Consider the following 20082-nt stretch of genomic DNA (forward strand, 5'->3'; position numbering starts at 1 on the left):
GAATATGAAAAGTTCCAGGAAAGGAGTTATACAAAATTAACAATGATACAGCAAAGTGAAGATATCCTAGACTATTTAAAGATAGTGTTATGGGTATAAACGTCCCTGGTGACCAAGTCTGGTCTCTGGGGCAGAGGTTCTGGGTGTTCTTGGGCCAGCAGCATTGTCAACTCAGGGGAAATTGTTAAAAATGCAAATACTTGGTCCCACCCCAGACCTACTGAGTCAGAAGCTCTTGAGGGTAGACTGTTTCTGATGTGAACTCAAGTTTGAGAACCACTGGTCTAGTGCAAGAACTTTTGCCTCATGTAGAACTGGACTGAAATAATACGTCGATCACTTGTGGTCTCCAGACTCTGTGGAGATTATATTATAGGCACTTCCTGGAGCCTTAATTTTCTATTCAATGAGAGGTGATAATAACTCTTTCTTTCTAGGATTGTGGAGATGATTATATAACTGGGTAAGGTTTACATTTATGTAGTACTTAGTATGTATCAAGCGCTATTCAAAGGGCTTTGAATATAGTGCCTCATTTACTTCTCACGGACGACAACCTGACGAGACATGGCATTTTACAGATGAGGAAATGGAGGTAGAGAGAGGCTAAATAACTTGTCCAAGCTCACATAACTGGTAAATGCTGGAGACAGATTTGAGCCAGTCAGAATCTAGAGCCTTTGCTCTTAACTGCCTGTCATTTTGAAGGGACCTGATACATAGTAGGGACCCAATAAATGTTAATTCCTTTCGTACTTCATCCTCCTGGATGCCGTTGTAATTAACTATGAAGGATTCATTAATTGCTAGTTCAATCTGGTTTTATTAATAGGAAAAGTTTAACTGTAATTTAATGTAAATTGAAAACCAAATCAATGGAGATTCAAATTAATGCTTACAATATGAATTAGTCCTGAGCAGTTGAGGAAGCCAGTATAAAGAATCCTATGACCTTGACCTTTTCTCCCTCCCTTCTCTGTGCTTTAGGAGTTGAACATGGAAGAATTAATTGGAAGCTAGGTCAGTGGTTTTCACACTTTTTGGACCCAGGTCCTCTACACACTATTACAAATTACTGAAAACCTTAAAGAACTTTTGTTTATATGGGTTTTATCAGTCAGTGTTTACTGTATTAGAAATTAAAATAGAAATTGTTAAAATGTTTATTTCATTTACTTAAAAACAACAGTCACTGTTACCTATTAACATAAGTAACATATTTTAGTGAAAAATAACCATATTTGCAAAAGAAAAAAACATTAAAGAGAAGAGTCGTATTTTTCTAATTTATTACCAGTCTCTTTAATTGGTCTCTTTAATCTGGCTTAATGGAAGACAACTAGATTCTCATATCTGCTTCTGCATTCAATCTGTTACAATATCCCATGTCAGGTGGCCTCTGGAAAAACTCCCCTATGCATTTATAAGTTAAATAATTTCTTAGTATTTTTATAAAATAATTCTTAGTAAATAATTTCTTAGTATTATTATAGATAATACATTATTGTTATAAAAACAATAATTTTCTTAATATTATTATCATTTCTTAATATTATTATAAAAATAGTTTTGACTTCACAGGTCCCCTGAAAGGGCCTTGGGAAGGTCAGGGGTTATTGGATCATACTGTGGGAACCCTCTGGGCTAGTTGGTAGTTGGGTGAAAGTACAGAGTTAATCCAGAATATTAGTAATATATATCTTTCTTCTTCCTCATAGTAACAACTTTTGGGCACTAGTTCATCAGCTAAGAATAAACCAAAGTGAATTAATTTACATGAAACTATGTCAGGAGCCTCAAAGAGCAAGACACACAATAATGCAGCACAACTGTAAAATAGAACACACTTTATTTTGACCAGCTTATCATTATTAACTTTGACAGCTGAACAAAACCACTGCAGTATCAATGGAAATGAAGCAGAAATAAGATAGTGCGAACGAGGATCGGTGAATTTCCATGACAAAAAATAGAGTGTGTGTGTGTGTGTTTGTACTCGTTGCTCACAGATGTTTCAGAATGCCTGAAAAATACAGTGCTACAACATCTACTTGTGTGGGGGGATATGCAGAAGTTTAGTATTTCTGTCTCTTATTAAAAAGTGTATATTTGAAATTGAGTTTAAAGAATACCTGAAGTTTACTAATAGTAACATAGATCCATTCCAACAAATACTTTTTTGGTGCCAATCTTTGTGCAAGAAAATGACTAGACAGTTCCCCTTAAACTTCTGGAAGCTTATTTTTCATCAGTAAGGATGTGTGAAGTGAGGATGACGTGATGGAGTGAAGGGAACATTTGCCAATATTCGCTTTATATCCAGGCAGTCTACAGACAGATTGTTGTTTACTATTTTACCGACTGCTTCAAACAACCGAGAATTGCACTTAATGTCGAGGAAAAATTTTAGATAAATTTACCACAGCCTCTTTGCTATTTCATGTTCTGAATTTCTTCAACTTCATACTTTCCATGTGAATGTAACATGCTTATCAACCCCAGTTTTGATGTTCTTAAGACAGATAAAATGTAGTTTCTATATAAGCACAGAAAAAGTTCAAGTACTTTGTACTATATGTATGCATGACATTCCAATTCAGTCTCAGTGCCACTGTTGAGTCTGGTAAAATTACAATATTTTAAACAGGATGACTCATGATATGATAATGCAGTTTAGCCAGAAGTGGTCCATAAAATATATACAATGAACAAAATGTTTAGTGGAGTATAGATTATATTTGGCATGTTCGGTAGGTATTTTATAAGCACATCTGAAATTTTATATCATCTTCAACAGATGGGAAATAAACAGCAGGAGATGTTATTTTTTTTATCATACATTGGGAGAAAAAGAGTAATAATGTTAGGAAAAAACGTATTAAGGCTAAAAACCTATATGAAATCTTTTTAAAACCCATTTTAAAATCTTGAGGAAAAAAGAAATAAAAAGTTGAAATGTTTCAACATCTGTTATCAGTAATGACAGCCCTAAAAAATCAGTTGCTGTTAGGTAAGGAAAATATTTTCTGGTTAAAATACGGCCAGCTGGTTTTTGAGATGCTGGGAGCAAGTTCTTGCTGAGTAGATAAAGTGGAAGAAAACTTTAAAAACTGAAGTGTGAGGCAAATTAAGACAAAGTTCAAGTCTCAGATACTGGTGTAGATTTGAATACAATTGGGAAAGTTTGGAACTTTAAAGGGAAGGAAGCCAATTCACGTGGAGATGGAAAATCACACACACACCCCATATTGTCTTTTTGTTAGAGGGGCATTTTGAGGCAGCTTTGGGTGCTGCCTTGAACCCTGGCTAAACCTTGGGAGGACAGCTTTTCATCCTGTCACTTTTGTTCAAAAGTGTAGTTCAAGTTTTCACCATCTCTCCCTGATGTTTGTTTGCTGCCTCCAAACTGGTACATCAGAAGCAAAGCTTTTCCAGCTGTGCTTACCCCTCCGTATTTCTTCCATGGTATTGTTACTGAATTGGTGCATTGGACCTGCGCTGGGATCCTAGCCTGGGCAGAGACCCCTTGTCTGGGTCAGGGAGGTTCTTTTTCTGATCAGATTCACGCAGCCAATAACAAAAACGATGATGAGACTGGAACAACACAAACTTTATTCAATCGTCAAAGAATACAGAAGTGGGAACCTAGTCTGCAAATCAATTTTTCAACACAATTCCAGCAGAGACTCCAAATATATCAGAGGGTCGAGGTAAAAGGGAGGGATTTGGAAAGAGTGGGAAGAATATTCATGAGTTATCTGAGAACAGGGGTATGGTTTGGACCTGGAACTGATGCAATTCCTTTTTCAGTCCTTGTATGGGCTTTTCCAGTGGTTGTCATGGCAATCGTCAACTGTTGTGGTGGTGGTGGGTGTGTCGTTTAGCACATGCTCGTGTATTACAATGAGCATATAATGAGGCTCCAGTTCTACTGGAAGTCAAATCGTCTGCATATTGGCCCTAGTTGGTTCCAACCAGTTCTTGTTTTTCTTGGCTTTGCAGCTTCCTCCTGAAACTTAGATAAGAGTAATTGGTTTCCATTCGAGGGAGGGGCAGGGGTATGATTCTGGGGCAACAGCCTTGGTAACAGTAATTCTCTTACAAATAGATACGGTCGTGCCATTCCCAAGCTGCCTGGGCTTTGCTGGCTCTGTTTCCCCAGCCTGGCCTGTAAGACTCTTCATTCTCTGACCAACACACTTCTCCAACGTCATCCTTGATCACCACATTTTCACTCTTCCACAGAGTGAGCACCTTTAAATTCCTCTGTGCTTTGCACATTCTCTTTCTCCAGTCTGGAGAAATGTGCTTCTCCATGAACTTCTCTATATCTTGTAGGGAAGCAAAATTTGCCACTCCAAAAGATGTCTCTGGCGTGAGGATTCATTTAGGCTGATTTTTTTTTTTTTTTGCGGTACGTGGGCCTCTCACTGTTGTGGCCTCTCCCGTTGCGGAGCACAGGCTCTGGACGCACAGGCTCAGCGGCCATGGCTCACGGGCCCAGCCGCTCCGCAGCATGTGGGATCTTCCCGGACTGGGGCACAAACCCATGTCCCCTGCATCGGCAGGCAGACTCTCAACCACTGCGCCACCAGGGAAGCCCATAGGCTGATTATTTTTAAGAATCAGAAGATTCAGGAAGTTTTTCTTGGTATCACTCCCTTAACTGCCTAGAGGAATTCAGAGAAAGGGCCTGTTCCCAGAATAGAGCTATCACCAGAAATATCTGCAAAGAATATAGGCTAGGTATGGTGGGGGAAATGGGGCAGGACCTTGAGATCAGAGTCCACTCTGTGTCCCATTGTCTCTGTAGTGGCCCCAACAAACATCTGTTTACCAAACATTTACTTTTCCATCTCTGTGTGAATTGCCTTCTTCCCTTTTGAGGTCCCAAACTACTACCCTCAACTTCTCTTTTTTTAATTGATGTATAATATTGCTATAAAATATTATATAAGTTACAGGTGTACAATATAGTGATTCACAAGTTTTAAAAGTTATACTCCACTTATAGTTATTAAAAAATACTGGCTATATTTCCCGTGTGGTACAATATATCCTTGTAGCTTATTTTATACCTAACAGTTTGTACCTCTTCCTCCCCTACAGCCCTATATTGCTTCTCCCCACTTCCCTTTCCCCGCTGGTAACTGCTTTTGTTTTCTATATCTGTGAGTCTGCTTCTTTTTTGTTATATTCATTAATTTCCCAATATCCTCTTTTGTCTTTAGCTGAAGATGGTGTTTAAGGTGAGGGATTCAGCCATCTTGGTGAATTTTCCTCAGTTTTCCTGAGTTTCTCCCATGTATATGTGTTATTAAACTTTTGTTTAATTTCCTCCAGTTCATCTGTCTCATGTCAGTTTAATTCTCAGCCAGAGAAACTTAGAAGGGTAGAGGAAAATTTCTTCCTCTGCAGCACTAGGAAGGTCTTTCTTGCTCATCTCATAAAATACTGGCCAAATATTTCTTCCCTGGAAAAGTGTCTCCAGGTCTCTCAGGCAGGGTCCCTCTGCTTCTCTCAGTACTCTTGACAAGGAGACTCTACTCACAACTTTCTGGAAATGTTTATTACATGGTGCATTCATTACAGTTTTGTTAAAAGATAAATTGAGGCATACTAAACTTCTTGAGTTTATCTGAGCAAAAACTGATTCCAATCAGGCCATGTCAAAGCAGAAGTGGTTAGGAGTTCTTCACCTATAGGAGCTCGGGGAGAGACTTTTATAGGGAAAAGGCAGAAGCTAAGTAAGGAAATGATTGGTTGGCTATAGCTTAAAGCCTAGTTGGCTCTTTGTGATGTGTTGTCCTTAGGTTCCAATCTTGTGCCTCTGAGATATTTACATGCGTAGATTTTGGGGTTGCTTGTGCAGGCTGCCCCACTTTACAGCCACCTCAGTCTGATGGCCTCCGTGTTTAATTAATTTAACAGTTTCCCTGGATTACAGGCTCCTTCTGGACAGAATCTGGTGTGTTCGTCTCTGTAGCCCCAGAAAAAAGCACTTTCTCTGTGATCAAGAAACATCTGTTGCTTGAACGATTCACTGGCGAGAATCTCTGAAATGCCTTTAGCAGTCATGGAAACTTGTCATCCCAGAATTAGAAATGAGTCTACAAATGTAAACCTCCATGAGAGAATAATTGAGGTAGTGGTGGTGGGTGGATTAATTTGAAAGCAAAGGCCAAATGCCCTTCTCCGAAGAACGTGAGGCAGAAGGGCAGAGAGGACAAGGGATCTGTGAGAAAGGGAAACAACAATGGGGGAGCTCCACAGACGAGGGAGGCTAAGGACAAGCAAAGGAAGAGAAGGGCCTCATTCTTTATATTAAAGTTCCTTCTCTGAAGGACAGTCTGATAGAGGCCTTTAGAATTAGCGGGAGAACATTTCATTTGTAAATTGTGCTTAAAATTGCTAAGTGCTTTGTTTCTGTAAAAGGTGGTAGACCTGGCAAAGAGTTAATGCCATTTCAGAGAAAGGTGATAAGAACAGATAACTCTAAAGTAATTTTTCATCAACCCAGGGAGGGTTATGGGAAGACACTTGTGTCCCCCTCTGCGATACTCCTATGTCTTGGTCAGTTGTTCGTGCCTGGCCCATACTGCCTTTCGTGGTCAAAGACAATATCTACTTGCCATTTGGGACCACAAAAAGCAAAGGGCCTGCACTGTAGGTTTAGGGATTTGAAAAGGCCTGGCCATCTCTCACTTTCAGGGCTGGCTAGTCAGATCCTTGGGTCACCCACCTGCAGTGTCTTCAATCCTCTCCGGGCTTTCCAGCCCACCGTCCTCACCTTTGACTTTCAGCCTCCCTTGGTCTCTCTCTGCCTCCCAGGTTAGGATGCACCTGAGTTAGTCAATCCATCAATCTGTTAGAGACTGAGTGTGCTAAGCCTATTTCCCCTCAAACCACGCAATCTTTCTCAAAGAAGCTGAACTGGGAAGGAAACTATTAGCTGAGAGGAATGAAGTACTACATAATGGACTTCCAGGCCTTAATTGACGGAAGGATTTTGCCCTCTAATTATGCAGCGTGGCTAGTGGCTTAGTTTGTCTATGCATAAGGCCGACCTTGCCCACGATCTTTACATTATCTCTGTGCATAGTTCATATGGGTACTGAAAAGAATAAAATCCAACGCTCACACGTGGGGAAAATACTGAACAGATCGAGTTCAGATAGAATGTAATCCAGATTTATTTATCCAGCTAATGAAATTCTACTTAACTAGGGTGAAAAGTGGGAACATGCCACCGGCTCAGTCAACACTAGGGGGATGGGAGGAGGCTGACCTTTGTATATGTGAGAGGCTCCCAGAGCAGCGGGGAGGATAGACCAGCTTCTGCCCCCAGCCCTCTTCTTACTTAGGCCGTAATGAAGCTCAGAGGAGCTCAGCTCTGCACCGCCAACTGAGTTGTGCCTCTCCCACCACTAATACCCACGAATCTAGAAAAGTAGCTGGGGAAGCAATTAGAGAAGAGAATTTTTTTTTTCAGAGTCTTACTGCCTTTTGTACAAGATCAGGGTTTTGTTGCTTCTGTTTTTTTTTTTTTTTCCAGCACAGAGACAAAGGAAATAAAGCAGTCCAAGACCTTAACATCAAATTTCTGCTTACAAATTGCTAGAGGAGGAAATAAAGTGTACATGAAAGAGCCTCCACACACATACCCAAAACACAAATGTTTCAAATTATAAATCTTCATACCTATGCACCTTGGTTTTTTTCATGTCATATTAATATGTTAATTTAAAAGATATTGACCATGTTCTGTTTGCAAAACACTGAGTAATAAGTGTGGAAAGAAGAAAAGAAATTAGCCCTGCATTTCTGGAGCAGATTTGATGGAGCAGGAGCCATAGATAAGAATCTTCAATGCAAGGATTTAGCAAGGATGCATAATAATGATTAGGCCAATAACGTCCTTTTGAGCTCATCTTATATCTTCTCAGCTTCACCTCTTCCCAGCCACTTTTGCAGAGACCAGTTCTGTACTGGCTTTAGTCTGCTTTGCACCACAGCAGTCTGACAGTGCCTCACCTTAGTCTCTGCCTCCTGCTTCCTGTCCTGGGTCTTATCTGAAGCTGTGGCATAGGACACCTGCAAGACCACTGACTAGTACTTTCATGACCTGGAAATGGGGAGTTAAGGTGAGGGTGGGGGTGAAGGGCATCTTTGACCCATCAGGAACAGCTGATGGGGAAATGCTTCCTCGTGTTGTCATCCAGGACACAATTCTGAGGCATGCTTCAGAAAGTTCTCTGTGGGGTTCTGTGCAATCCATCCCATCACTTGCGATGGTAACCACTCCTGCTACTGGCTTTCTATCCTTCCTGTATTCCTGCTTCCTGGGCTTACTTCCCAAACCATTTATGTGCACATGGGCCTTTGCTTCAGGCTATATTTTCAGGGGGAATCCAGGCTAAGAAAAATAATAATATTTAATATTTTTGCACATTTACTGTGTATCGAGCATTCCACTGAGCACTCAGTATGTCGTAGCTGAGCTGATTGTTTCTAGATATCTCTTAAGGTAGGAAGAAGTATTATTATTCTCATTTTACAAGTAAAGAAACAGGTTTTAAAAGTTCAGTAACTTGTCCAACATCATACTCCTGGTGACAGTGCCAAAATTTAAGCTTTGTTTAATGTCTAAACTCTTAGGGCAACAACAGAAAGCTTAAAGGTGTATGGTTAGTGTGGTGTGCAAAGTGGTACCCTCCCTTACTTTGTCCCTCTTCTCTGTGTACAGCCATGTGGTTTGGATGGGTCTGGCCTTGGGCCTCTTTCCCAGCTACAGTGGGGGGGGGGGGAGGCCCTGAATTGGTCCAAACCTGATTAATCCCACCATTCTTGTCATAATGATTGCTTCAGATACATCAGGCCTCCCCCCATAAAACACAGCCTTTCCCAGGTCACAGCGCTAGGTTCACGCATGAGCACAGGACCCAAGATGCTTCCATGGGAGGCCGCTAACTGCTTCACATCGAAGTGCTCAGTGCTCTTTGGGCCTCTTCTCCATCTGTATTCGCTTATCTGGTGATCTCATTTGGTCTTATGGCTTTAAATACCATTTAGGCACAAAAGCCCCCAAATATTTGTCTCACCCAGACCTCTTCTCAAAACTCTAGATTTAATTTTTATATCAGCTACCTCTTAGACATTTCCACTTAGATGTCTAGTAGACGTATACAACTTAACATGTCCAAAAGGGAACTCCAGATCCCCTTCTTTCTCATCTCAGTGGATGCCAACTCCAAACTTCCAACTGCTCAGGTCAAAACTTTGGAGGTATCCCTGAATTTTCCCTTTTGCGCTCATGTACAATTATTCATCAAAAAATAATTGGCTATACATTTAAAGTGTAGGTGGAATCTGATGGTGACTCTGCACTGTGCTACCACTACCCAGCCCACGTCACTGCACCTTTTGCCTGGATTCTTGCCCACCTGGCTCCTCTGTACTTCCACAGCCTACCTCCTGCCTACTCCTACTGTAGCACTTCCCTGCTTTGACACTTTCATTTAACCTTTGCAAAGTGCTTCCATCACTCATACAGAATTAAGTGGTTATGGATTCAATGCTGGTGACGGATATACATCTCAATTAGGCCTTTGGAACAGTAATTTTTTGGCGAATGTTGAAATACCCTGGAGGCTTACAGAGCAATATTTTAAATAACATTTATGACAGAGAAGGGGAAACTGTTCCTTTCTTGAACTGACTCATATCCTGAGAAGTCAAAATCATTGCTTAGGACAATTTTTATATATTCACCTATAACTTGGATACCTTAATATAGGGAAAGAGCTCCAGGCCAGGAGTTAGGAGAGCTGATATTAGTTCTACCTAATTAACTTTTTTTCCTTAGATAAGTCACTTATGTTTCTGAGTTATTTAATCTCCTCATGTGTAAAACGGGATAAATAATACCTGCTTCCATACCTCACAAAACTGTTGTCTGTTTGAAATGATATAACTTATAAATGACAGTTTTTTTAACTGGTTCTCATGAAATTCTGCTAAAAGATGTAGGGGAATTCCCATGTCCCCAGAATTATATTTAAAATTGGGTCTGTGTATATGCATAATGCACTTGATCTTTTTTCTAGAAATAGATTCCGTAGTTTTCATCACCTTCTCAAGATGACCAGAGAGATCAAGATTTTCTGGTAGAGGTGCTTTGTAAATTATAACATACTATTCACATGAAACTACCATCTACTGGACTCCTTAAATCATCCGGATGACCTTGTTGTATATGGGGGCAGGACTCTTTATTAAGAAATTGTGACTTTGGACTTTAAAAACCAACAATGAATCAGTAAGGTTTGTGTGTCTGTAGCTGGTTAGCAAGGTTGGTAAGCATGACTTCACAGAAAATTGTCCAGCCTATAGAGTTCAACAAGCCCGATACTGCTCTAATCTAGACCTAACTGGGAGATTCTGAAGACCATTGAGATACCTGCCACTAAAATATCTGAAGAGCTCTCCTACTGTAATTCTCCAGACATAAAAGGTTACTACATTGTTAATTTCCTTCCAGTTTAGTTCCTTCCCCGCTCCCCACCACTTGCTTGCTTCCTTCCTTCTTTCCCTCCCTCCCTCCCTCCCTCCCTCCTTCCCTTCATCATTTCTCTCTTCTTTCCTTCCCCAGACATTTATTGAATGCCCTGGGGACCTTGAACAGCCCTGTGCTGGCATTGGTTCCTGGAGGACTAGAGCAGCCCTGTCCTGTAGGTGTGGAAAGGGTACACCCTGGTTTTTAGAAGTATGTGTAGAACTGGGAGTCTGAGGCCTGTCTGGGAGGCCAGCTCTGCTATTCAAATCACTCTGTGACCCTCTGTCGGTCACTTAACCTGCTGTGCTGCTTTTTGCTCATCTGTAAAATTGCTCTCCCTCTTGGGCTCGTTGTGAGGATAAAAGAAAATAATAGGTGGCAAAGTGCACTGAATGGTGAAAGTCTAATACTAAATCAAAGTATTATCATTTTAGAAGTTTATCCCTGAGTAGTGCTGATACTGACATACGGAAATTAAAGCTGCAATTAGAGGCCTGCTTCATCTTTAATCTACCGATAATAAAGCATTCTCCAAGCAGTGACCCAATTTCAGGTGCCCTATGGTTATTTGCAACTTTTCTTCTTATTCTTGGTATAAGTATAGCAGCTCAGAATCTTTGAGGATAATTCTGATATCAACTGGTCAGTCATCTTGCTGCTTTAAATATGGGTTCAGAGAATTTATCATTAACGCTATCAGGAACTTTATTAATGGATGTAGTCCTGTGTGATGGTTTTGTTTAGTTCAACAAATCTTGACTAAAGCTTGCTATAGGACAGACCTTGGGGATACGGGGATGGGAAATGTACATCCTAGACCTGATGGTGCTAACAGTCTTGTGAAGAGGAGACCTATTTTAAAAATGTGTTCAAAGCGATGAGAATATCACTATAACAGATCTCCTTTAGTGAACATATGCTACATGCTAGGCACGGTGCTAAAGCTTTTCTTAAATTATCAATTTTAAGCTTCATGATGACATAAGCATGTAGGTAATTTTATACCCATTTTCACAAGGGGCACTTGAGCCTCTGAGATATTAGGCAATTTGGCCAGGATCACACAGCTAAGAAGTTTCAGCGAGGACACAAAGTTTGGTCTGTTTGACTTGTGGATGTTGTAAGGAAACAGAGGAAAACAGCTTCCAGAGAAGACCAGAAAATCTGCTAAAGGACTGCACTGAAGACTAAATTGAGCCATGTACCTGTCTAGTGCTGGAGGGTGGGATATGTTCTCTTTAACAGACGTAGTTGGATTAGATCTTGATTTTGGAAAACCAGCTAAATGTTTATCAAAGAGCCCTACCCTCACTTGGATAATTCCAAGATACAAACAGGTATAGGTAACTCTAACGTTTTTATCATCCAAATCTCAAACCTCTAAAGTAAAAAATAAAATTTCTTTTCTCATGAGAGCTATATATTTGATAAACCAAGCTAATCAAGTATTAGCTGCGTTAGTGATATCTGTTCTATATTTGACTCAGACAATAAAATTAACAAAGACCAGGTTGGGCTGGGGCTTTCATTTGTGTATTTCTTGCATTTACAGTATTCTTTGATAATGATGTTTTCTTATTCTCCTGATAATTACTCATTCCCAAAGTTCCACTGTGAGAGTTTCATTCCTTTACCTGAGAACTTTGGACTCAGATCATAAGTACATCCTGAGAATAGAAACCTTTTAAATCAGGAATTGGCAAACAATGAACCGTGGGCAAAATCTGGACTGTGACCCATTTTGGTATAGCTTGCAAGAGCTAAGGATGGTTTTTATATTTTAAAAATATTGTTTAAAAAGAAAAGAATGTGTAACAGAGACCATTAAGTGGCACACAAAAGTCTAGCTATCTGGCCCTTTGAGAAGAAGTTTGGTGGCCCCTGCTTTAAATTATAATGACTGGTTTATTTCCTCAGGGAAGGGCAGGTTCTCAAGGAGAAGAGAGAAAGGCCTTATGGGCCCTGGCGCTACGGGTCTGTGGGAGCAGGGAGACGCACCACTCAGTTCTCTCCTCAAAAGAACACTTTCTCAATTGGTTCAAGCTCGTGGAGTAGAAGGATGTGTGCTCACTCCCTCTTGCGAGAGCACCGGAACCACAACTAACCTGAACAATCATCGACAGAAAGACACTGGAACTCACCAAAAAAAATACCCCACATCCAAAGACAAAGGAGAAGCCACAAAGAGACAGAAGGAGGGGTGCAATCACAATAAAATCAAATCCCATAACCACTGGGTGGGCGACTCACAAACTGGAGAACAATTATACCACAGAAGTCCACCCACTGGAGTGAAGGTTCTGAGCCCCATATCAGGCTTCCCAACATGGGGGTCTGCCAACGGGAGGAGGAATCCCCACAGAATTGGACTTCGAAGGCCAGCAGGATTTGATTGCAGGACTTTGACAGGACTGGGGGAAACAGAGACTCCACTCTTGGAGGGCACACACAAAGTAGTGTGCACACCAGTACCCAGGCAGTAGGAGCAGTGACCCCATAGGAGACTGAACCAGACCTACCTGCTAGTGTTGGAGGGTCTCCTGCAGAGGTGGGTGTGGCTGTGGCTCACTACGGGGACAAGGACACTGGAAGCAGAAGTTCTGGGAAGTATTCATTGGTGGAACCCTCCTGGAGTCCGCCATTAGGCCCACAAAAGAGCCTGCATGCTCCAGTGCTGGGTCACCTCAGGCCAAATAACCAACGGGAGGGAACACAGCCCCACCCATCAGCAGACAAGTGGATTAAAGTTTTTCTGAGCTCTGCCCACCAGAGCAACACCCAGCTCTACCCACCACCAGTCCCTCCCATCAGGAAGCTTACACAAGCCTCTTAGATAGCCTCATCCACCAGAGGGCAGACAGCAGAAGCAAGAAGAACTACAGTCCTTCAGCCCTTGGAATGAAAACCACAATCACAGAAAGACAGACAAAATGAAAAGGCGGAGGACTATATACCACATGAAGGAACAAGATAAAACCCCAGAAAAACAACTAAATGAAGTGGAGATAGGCAACCTTCCAGAAAAAGAATTCAGAATAATGATAGTGAAGTTGATCCAGGACCCTGGAAAAAGAAATGAGGCAAGGATTGAGAAGATGCAAGAAATGTTTAACAAAGACCTAGAAGAATTAAAAACAAACAAACAGAGATGAATAATACAATAACTGAAATGAAAACTACACTAGAAGGAATCAATAGCAGAATAACTGAGGCAGAAGAACGGATAAGTGACCTGGAAGACAGAATGGTGGAATTCACTGATGCAGAACAGAATAAAGAAAAAAGAATGAAAAGAAATGAAGACAGCCAGAGAGACCTCTGGGACAAGATTAAATGCAACAACATTCACAGTATAGGAGTCCCAGAAGGAGAAGAGAGAGAGAAAGGACCAGAAAAAATATTTGAAGAGATTATAGTCGAAAACTTCCCTGATATGGGAAAGTAAATAGCCAGCCAAGTCCAGGAAGCGCAGCAAGTCCCATACAGGATAAACCCAAGGAGAAACATGCCAAGACACATAGTAATCAAACTGACAAAGATTAAAGACAAAGAAAAATTACTGAAAGCAACAACGGAAAAATGACAAATAACATACAAGGGAACTCCCATAAGGTTAACAGCTGATTTCTCAGCAGAAACTCTACAAGCCAGAACGGAGTGGCATGATATACTTAAAGTGATGAAAGGGAAGAACCTACGAACAAGGTTACTCTACCCGGCAAGGACCTCATTCAGATTCGATGGAGAAATCAAAACCGTTACAGACAAGTAAAAGCTAAGAGAATTCAGCACCACCAAACCAGCTCTAAAGCAAATGCTAAAGGAACTTGTCTAAGTTGGAAACACAAGAGAAGAAAAGGACCTGCAAAAACAAACCCAAAACAATTAAGAAAATGGTCATAGGAACATACATATCGATAATTACCTTAACGGTGAATGGATTAAGTGCTCCAACCAAAAGACAGAGGCTTGCTGAATGGATACAAAAACAAGACCCATATATATGCTGTCTACAAGAGACCCACTTCAGACCTAGGAACACATACAGACTGAAAGTGAGGGGATGGAAAAAGATATTCCATGCAAATGGAAATCAAAAGAAAGCTGGAGTAGCAATACTCATATCAGATAAGATAGACTTTAAAATAAAGAATGTTACAAGAGACAAGAAAGAACACTACATAATGATCAGGGGATCAATCCAAGAAGACGATATAACAATTATAAATATATATGCACCCAACATAGGACCACCTCAATACATAAGGCAACTGCTAACAGCTCTAAAAGAGGAAATCGACAGTCACACAATAATAGTGAGGGACTTTAACACCTCACTTACACCAATGGACAGATCATCCAAACAGAAAATTAATAAGGAAACACAAGCTTTAAATGACACAATAGACCAGATAGATTTAATTGATATTTATAGGACATTCCATCCAAAAACAGCAGAATACACTTTCTTCTCAAGTGTGCACAGAGCATTCTCCAGGATAGATCACGTCTTGGATCACAAATCAAGCCACAGTTAATTTAAGAAAATTGAAATCATATCAAGCATCTTTTCTGACCACAACGCTCTGAGATTAGAAATGAATTACAGGGAAAAAAACGTAAAAAACACAAACACATGGAGGCTAAACAATACGTTACTAAATAACCAAGAGATCACTGAAGAAATCAAAGAGGAAATCAAAAAATACCTAGAGACAAATGACAATGAAAACACGATGATCCAAAACCTATGGGATGCAGCAAAAGCAGTTCTAAGAGGGAAGATTATAGCTATACAAGCCTACCTCAAGAAACAAGAAAAATCTCAAATAAACAATCTAACCTTACACCTAAAGGAACTAGAGAAAGAAGAACAAACAAAACCCAAAGTTAGCAGAGGGAAAGAAATCATAAAGATCAGAGCAGAAATAAATGAAATAGAAACAAAGAAAACACTAGCAAAGATCAATAAAACAAAAAGCTGGTTCTTTGAGAAGATAAACGAAATTGACAAACCATTAGCCAGACTCATCAAGAAAAAGAGGGAGAGGACTTGATTCAATAAAATTAGAAATGAAAAAGGAGAAGTTACAACAGACACCGCAGAAATACAAAGTATCCTAAGAGACTACTACAAGCAACTCTATGCAAATACAATGGACAACCTGGAAGAAATGGACAAATTCTTAGAAAGGTATAACCTTCCAAGACTGAACCAGGAAGAAATGGAAAATATGAACAGACCAATCACAAGTAATGAAATTGGAACTGTGATTAAAAATCTTCCAACAAACAAAAGTCCAGGACCAGATGGCTTCACAGGTGAATTCTATGAAATATTTAGAGAAGAGCTAACACCCATCCTTCTCAAACTCTTCCAAAAAAATTGCAGATGAAGGAACACTCCCAAACTCATTCTTTGAGGCCACCATCACCCTGATACCAAAACCAGACAAGGATACTACAAAAAAAGAAAATTACAGACCAATATCACTGATGAATATAGATGCAAGAATTCTCAACAAAATACTAGCAAACAGAATCCAACAACACATTAAAAGGATCCTACACCACAATCAAGTGGGATTTAGCCCAGGGATGCAAGGATTCTTCAATATACCAAATTAATCAATGTGATACACCATATTAACAAATTGAAGAATAAAAACCATATGATCATCTCAATAGATGCAGAAAAAGCTTTTGACAAAATTAAATACCCATTTATGATAAAAACTCTGCAGAAAGTGGGCAGTGACAGAACCTACCTCAACATTATAAAGGCCATATATGACAATCCCACAACAAACATATTCCCAATAGTGAAAAGTTGAAAGCATTTCCTCTCAGATCAGGAACAAGACAAGGATGTCCACTCTTGCCACTATTATTCAACATAGTTTTGGAAGTCCTAGCTACGGCAATCAGAGAAGAAAAAGAAATAAAAGGAATGCAAATTGGAAAAGAAGAAGTAAAACTGTCACTCTTTGCAGATGACATGATACTACACATAGAGAATCCCAACAATGCCACCAGAAAACTACTAGAGCTAATCAATGAATTTGGTAAAGTAGCAGGATACAAAATTAATGCACAGCAATCTCTTGCATTCCTATACACTAACAATGAAAGATCAGAAAGAGAAATTAAGGAAACAATCCCATTCACCATTGCAACAAAAAGGATAAAATACCTGGAATAAACCTACCTAAGGAGGTAAAAGACCTGTATGCAGAAAACTATAAGTCACTGATGAAAGAAATCAAAGATGACACAAACAGATGGAGAGATATACCATGTTCTTGGACTGGAAGAATCAATATCATGAAAAAGACTATACTATCCAAAGCAATCTACAGATTAAATGCAATCCCTATCAAATTACCAATGGCATTTTTTTACAGACCTAGAACAAGAAAATCTTAAAATTTGTACGGAGACACAAAAGGCCCCGAATAGCCAAAGCAATCTTGAGGGGAAAAAACGGAGCTGGAAGAATCAGACTCCCTGACTTCAGACTATACCATGAAGCTACAGTAATCAAGACAATATGGTACTGGCACAACAACAGAAATATAGGTCAATGGAACATGATAGAAAGCCCAGAGATAAACCCACACACCTATGTTCAACTAATCTATGACAAAGGAGGCACTGATATGCGATAGAGAAAAGACAGTGTCTTCCATAAGTGGTGCTGGGAAAACTGAACAGCTACATGTAAAAGAATGAAATTAGAACACTGCCTAACACCATACACAAAAATAAACTAAAAATGGATTAAAGACCTAAATATAAGACTGGACACTATAAAACACTTAGAGGAAAACATAGGAAGAACACTCTCTGACGTAAATCACAGCAAGATTTTTTTTGACCCACCTCCTAGAGTAATGAAGATAAAAACAAAAATAAACAAATGGGACCTAATGAAACTTAAAAGCTTTTGCAAAGCAAAGGAAACCATAAACGAGATGAAAAGACAACCCTCAGAATGGGAGAAAATATTTTCACACAAATCAATGGACAAAGGATTAATCTCTAATATATATAAACAGTTCATGCAGCTCAATATTAAAAAAACAAACAACCCAATCAGAAAATGGGCAGAAGACCTAAATAGACATTTCTCAATAAAAGACCTACAAGTTGCCAAGAGGCAAATGAAAAGCTGCTCAACATCACTAATGATTATAGAAATGCAAATCAAAACTACAATGAGGTATCACCTCACACCAGTTAGAATGGGCATCATCAAAAAATCTAGAAACAATAAATGCTGGAGAGGGTATGGAGGAAAGGGAACCCTCTTGCACTGTTTGTGGGAATGTAAATTGATAAAGCCATTATGGAGAACAGTATGGAGGTTCCTTACAAAACTAAAAATAGAATTACTATATGATCCAGCAATCCCACTACTGGGCATATACACTGAGAAAACCATAATTCCAAAAAAGACATGCACCCCAGTGTTCATTGCAGCACTATTTACTATAGCCAGGTCATGGAAGCAACCTAAATGCCCATCGACAGATGGATGGATAAAGAAGATTTGGTACATATATACAATGGAATATTAGTCATAAAAATGAACGAAATTGGGTCATTTGTAGAGACATGGATGGATCTAGAGACTGTCATACAGAGTGAAGTAAGTCAGAAAGGGAACAACAAATATCATATATTAACACATATATGTGGAATCGAGAAAAATGGTACAGATGAACTGGTTTGCCAGGCCGAAATAGAGACACAGGTGTAGAGAACAAATGTATGGACACCAATGGGGGAAAGGGGGGTGGGATGAATTGGGAGATTGAGATTGACATATATACACTGATATGTATAAAATAGATAACTAATAGGAACCTCCTGTATAGCACAGGGAACTCCATTTCGCTGTACAGTAGAGACTAACACAACATTGTAAAACAACTGTACCCCAATAAAAAGAATTATAATAAAAAAATTTTTAAAAAAACCTCATGAAGACAATGACATTAGAATAGGTTCTGAATGACATGTAACCTTTGGATATTCAGAGATGAAAGTGCTTCAGGTACACAGAGGAAAAAGCAGGCCATTTAGTTTTTGGTTTTTTTTTTTAACATCTTTATTGGAGTATAATTGCTTTACCATGGTGTGTTCATTTCTGCTATATAACAAAGTGAATCAGCTATACATATACATATATCCCCATATCCCCTCCCTCTTGTGTTTGGCCATTTGGTTTTGGTATGAAGGGAGAGAGGCAAGAGAAAACACTACAGAGTTTACTGGGGGAAAGGTTATAAAAAGAATTGCTAATGTGGTCAAATGTTGTAGAAGGAAGATGAAATGGACTAAAAAGAGAGTATTAGATTTATTATCAGTGAGAGAAAAGAGGACTGGCAAGAGCACTGAAGATTGGTTAGTGAAAAAGTATAGACAATGGATTTTTGAATAAAAGTCTAATGGATTAGGAAAAAAGAAAAAAACAACACTTTCTTCCTCCAGGAAGGCAGTTCCCATCTATGACTCCTCCAGGAGGTGCCTCAGCTTTTGTGCTGAGGCCAGGTTCTTCCTGGCAGTGATGGGTTCCTGAATACGCCACCTCAAAACATGCCTCTTTGGCATCTGGATTATTTTGAGCTAAAGGCTATTGAGAACCAGCAGGTGCAGAGAAAGCTCTAAAGGCCTGTACCAGATAGAGGAGGACTCTTAACTGTTATCAGTGGAGAAGGTAGGAACTTAAATCTGCATAACAAACCTTATTTTTTTATTTTAATTTTTTTAATGTTTATATATTTTTAATTTTATTATTTTTTTTTTACAGTAGGTTCTTGTTGGTTATCTACTTTAAATATAGTAGTGTATGCATGTCAATCCCAAACTCCCAATTTATCCCTCCCCCAACCCTTCCACCTGATAACCATAAATTCATTTTCTGAGTCTGTTTCTGTTTTATAAATAAGTTCATTTGTATCTTTTTTTAAGATTCCACATATAAGTGTTAGCATATGATATTTATCTTTCTCTGTCTGACTTACTTCACTTAGTATGATAATCTCCAGATCCACCCATGTTGCTACAAATGGCATTATTTCCTTCTTTTTAATGGCTGAGTAATATTCCATTGTATTATGTACCACATCTTCTTCATCCATTCATCTGTTGATGGACGTTTAGGTTGCCACGTCTTGGCTATTGTAAACAGTGCTGCAATGAACATTGGGGTGCATGTATCCTTTTGAACCATGTTTTTCTCTGGATATATGCCCAATACTGGGATTGCTGTATCATATGGTAGCTCTATTTTTAGTTTTTTTAAGGAACCTCCATACTTTTCTCCATAGTGGCTGGACCAATTTACATTCCCACCAACAGTGTAGAAGAGTTTCCTTTTCTCCACACACTCTCCAGCATTTATTGTTAGATTATTTTGATGATGGCCATTCTGACTAGTGTGAGGTTATACCTAGTTGTAGTTTTGATTTGCATTTCTCTAATAATTAGTGATGTTGAGCATCTTTTCATGTGCCTCTTGG

Source organism: Aethalodelphis obliquidens, unplaced genomic scaffold (genome assembly GCF_003676395.1).
Source record: "Aethalodelphis obliquidens isolate GAN/ISIS:26980383/991018 unplaced genomic scaffold, ASM367639v1 scaffold10, whole genome shotgun sequence".
In the NCBI taxonomy this organism is placed as follows: domain Eukaryota; kingdom Metazoa; phylum Chordata; class Mammalia; order Artiodactyla; family Delphinidae; genus Aethalodelphis; species Aethalodelphis obliquidens.